Genomic DNA, 4,253 nt, shown 5'->3' on the forward strand with positions numbered 1-4,253 from the left:
GAAAAATAATTTTATTACATGTCAGTGAGAGGCATAGGCATATGTAGTAGGCAGAAATGAAGTACAAAGTGAGACAGAAGACAGTCTGTGAGCACTCAAGAGAGACAGACAAACTATTGGGTGTATATATATATAAGTGATCTGTGAGGTATCCTTTAAGATAGATGACTAATGTACAATTATAGTTTTTCACACCAGAGCAACTATTTGGTATTTACACATGTGTGACTTATTTATTTCACTTAAGAGTATATCCTCAATAAGATCCTAATGGTATAATTGACAATGTGAAATAGGAAGAAAAGGGATAAAGGTGTAGGGGAAGTGGAAAGGGTAGGGGAAAGGAAATAAGGGAGAGGAAAAAATTATGAGAAAATGAAAAAATGGGAAAAAAGTATTTGTAAATAGGGAAGGGAGGAGGGGTGAAGGGAGGACAGGGGTAAGGGGAAAAAATGAGAACCAAGACCAGTCATGTAAAGGTACAAGATCCCAAAGATGAATGTGACTGTACTGTATACCTACAATATACCAATAAACTCAATGAGAAAAAAAAAGACAGATGACTAAGATGGTTTACCTAAAGACATTTTTGGAAATGCTTGAATCTGTTCTTTTATCTTAAAATAAGGTTGCTGTCCTGTACCCTATTGATAAGGAAGGTAAAACCTAAAACAAAACCTGTCTTAAGTGTTAGATAAAACCCTAACGGCTATAAAGAATACTCTCTGTTACCTTTCTCTTTAATCTTCCCCCTCCATATGGCTCTGTTCTTGTTATGACAACCCAGTTCCTATAGACAATGGTTTTACCACATCCCATTTTTATGAGAGCCTATTTTTCTTCATCTGACCAAAGACATTAGATGTGCTAAGTTACAAAATGTCACTGCTTAGTTTACTTTGTTCTACTTCTGTAATTTTGCTTATAGGCCCCTCCTACAACTCAGACTCTGGAGTCACAAATGCCTCTGAGCTCACTGGTGTAACAAACCTTGGTTATTCTCCACCTCTCCCAAGTGCCACTCTGTTCTTTCTTGTGCTGTTCCTGTGGTTCCACTATCAACTAGGTTAATTTATGGACTTACATAGTATCTTTAAAAGATTTGGCCTCTTCTGGGTGTCTTGTCCAAAGAGTTAAAGACATCGTATTACACTGATACATACAAACTTATTTTATAGCAGCATAACTCATACTAGCTAAATCTTATAAACGATCTATATGTTTATCAACAGAGGAATAAAATGATAAAGAAAATGCGCTATTTACACACAGTGGAGTACTATTCTGTAATAAAGGAAGATAAATTTGATTCATTCACCAGGAAACAGATGTATCTTGAGACCATAATGTTAAATGAAATAAACACACACAAGTTTAACTATCACATGGCTTCTCTTGTTTGAGAAACCCAAATTATAAAGAGCAAAACAAATGATAGGTAATAAGAAGTCGGATAAATCTTCCTCAAATGGGAGAGGCATGAAGAGATGGAGAGAGTGCAGAGGGAAAGGAAGGAAAAGGAATGAAAAAAGGAATTAAGATGTGCTATGTACCAACTCCACATAAGGAAGGTATATATTATGTACTGCAAACTTGTACTAATAAAAAGGAGATTTGGGTGTGATGGGCCTAGAAGAAAAAAAAATAGTCTTAGGGCATATAAAGAAGCCTAAAGCATAACAATATGGAGTAAAAATATGAAAAACTTTGCATAACTGTGACCATGTCTTAGGGCTATAGTTTCCTTGTCTCGTTCTACTTGTATTATTTCCTCTATCCTACCTCACTACCTTAACAGTACATTATAGCACCCTCATTCTAGAAGAGGTCTTGCCCTGTACCCAGTGTGGGGCCGGCCATGGCCTGCTGGCATTTGACATTGGAAAAATAACTTCTACCATTAAGACATTGATACAATCTATGTAACATTTTTTCCTTTTCAAGGACTCTTGTGTATTTATTTGGTTTTTCTGAGACAGGGTCTCAGCTATGCAGATGAGACTGACCTGGAGCTCAATGTGTAATCCAGGCTGGTTTTATGGGATTACAGGCTGGCACCACCACTCCCTGCTCAAGGACTTTGTTAAATTTGTTTGTTCTTTGACCCTGTGATGGCAGGAACTCGAAGAGATAGCCAAAGATCTGAAAGTCTCTGTAAGAGTCAAAAAATCCAGTCTTTGGAAAATCCAGTATTTGCATACAAATAGTTGCTTGGTGCTTCCTATTGGTGTGCCTTTAAAAATAGCTGTTTCTGTAAAATCAGACCTCTTGTCTCCACACTATTGAGTGTACTGTCTTTTTTCAATCCTTACTCCCCAACTCAGGCACATTCGTGTTGTGACGGCTGGACTGCCACAATCCAGGAGGAGTGAATGCTGCATAAAGGGGTCAAGAAGAATTTGGACAGGGATTTTGTTCATCACGTTTTTACATGGTTACATGGCTATACATTCATCTTTGAGTCTAAATATTATAGGTAGCTAAATTAGGTAGAAATTAATTTATAGTTGGACAGGGACTGGGCTCAAGGAAGTCAGTGAAAAACAAAGATATCAGAATAAAGACATTAGACTGGAGGCACATCTGAAGAAGGCAAGGCCTCAAGATAAGTCACAGTGGCCAGATTTGCATACTTCCCTAAGGGATATATGGAAATTTGAGATTATACCATAATTGGTAGCACCCAGTGCATTAACTCCAGATATGTATCAGACACCCAGGTGGGTGACCAGGACAACTGAACCCATCCCTTCCCAAAATGTTCCTGTTTTAGAAGTCATAGATAAGCCAAGGTTAATGATGCTAGACCTATACCCTTGCTAAGTGTCCTGCTTCCTTAAATTAGCTAAACAGCTATACTTGTAATCTTACTGGTTATTTATAATTTGACCCATGTCATATCCTCATTGTAATTTTGCTGTATAAATTTCTTCTGACAAAGGGCCTTGGTTGCAACCCACAGAAGAAGCTCCTGTCCCTCAGGAGCTATTCTATTCCTATCCTCCAACAAACCTTTCCTATTCTTAACTTCTTTTTTTTCTTTGGAATTCATTCTTTGATTTCAGGCAATGTGAACTCTGCACATTTGACATCTATCAGATTGAGAGTTATCTTTCTTTTATATCATAACCTTAAAAATAGAATGTTTTCCCTGAATCTTTGACTTCATTCTAAAGACTTCTGTCATGTAAAATTCTGATTAAATAAATCTGTAATACTTTCTCATGTTAATATTTTTTACATTTATAGGAGTATTAGCTGTGACTCCTGTGATGGGTGAGGAAACAGGTTGCAACTTTCTGCATTACACTACTTAGCAAGATTTAAAATGTAGAAGATGTAGCAGATTTTAAGAATGAGTTTAATTTTGGATGTTATTACATTATTATTAACCTGAAGGACAGAAATAAGAAGGTACTCTGAATTTTAAATAAAAATTAATTGGATGAAGTCCTCACAAGAAAACAATGAATTCAGGAGACTGTTAAAAACATGTGTTTGGAGTTGAGAACAGCTATAGGGGATGGAGACCAAAGCAGAATAAAGACCAAAACTATAAGCCAGTGGATTATAGCATCTGCCCTTGCTGTGACCTTCAGTAGAATTGTATAAAGTGTTTGAATATTAAAGTTGCCAGAGCACTGAGACTGGCTCATTTTATTAATTCAATGAAACTAATCAGGCAACACCACAGTTAACAACTCTCCTTATAAACCCAGCAGGGAATTTTCTGATCCCAGGCAGAATACAATGGACATAAATTTGCACTGTGAATTATAAAAGGATGCAGAAATTCTAAACCAGCCCTTAACTGAAGGACCACAGGAGGCCTAATTGTCTGCAGGCTTCTTTCTTCCTGCTTCTCAAGGTCTGGGAACTAATTTCAATTGCTGATTATAATGGTCATTTCTTCTGTATTTGAGTGCTAATAACAAAATCCTTCAAGGATTTCACAAATTCCATCAAGTGTTGGGGGTGATGGAGCTACATAATCAGGAGAAACTTCCACTCATGACTGAGGGCACAAAGCTTCTACTGGATAGAAAAGGCTGCAAGGAACAAGCTGAGAAGTTAGAGACTAAACTGGCCAACATTCTAGAAGCAGAAAGTTTCATTCATTTTTCTTTAACAGTTATCTTAAAATATAAGCCAGGAAGGGCCAGGGATTTAGCTCAGTGGTTCTGTCACTTGTAGTGCAAGGATCCGAGTTCAATCTCCAGTACAAAAAAAAAAAAAAAAAAAAAAAAAAAAAA

The sequence above is a fragment of the Fukomys damarensis genome, unplaced genomic scaffold (genome assembly GCF_012274545.1).
Source record: "Fukomys damarensis isolate Sample0158 unplaced genomic scaffold, DMR_v1.0_HiC HiC_scaffold_16, whole genome shotgun sequence".
In the NCBI taxonomy this organism is placed as follows: domain Eukaryota; kingdom Metazoa; phylum Chordata; class Mammalia; order Rodentia; family Bathyergidae; genus Fukomys; species Fukomys damarensis.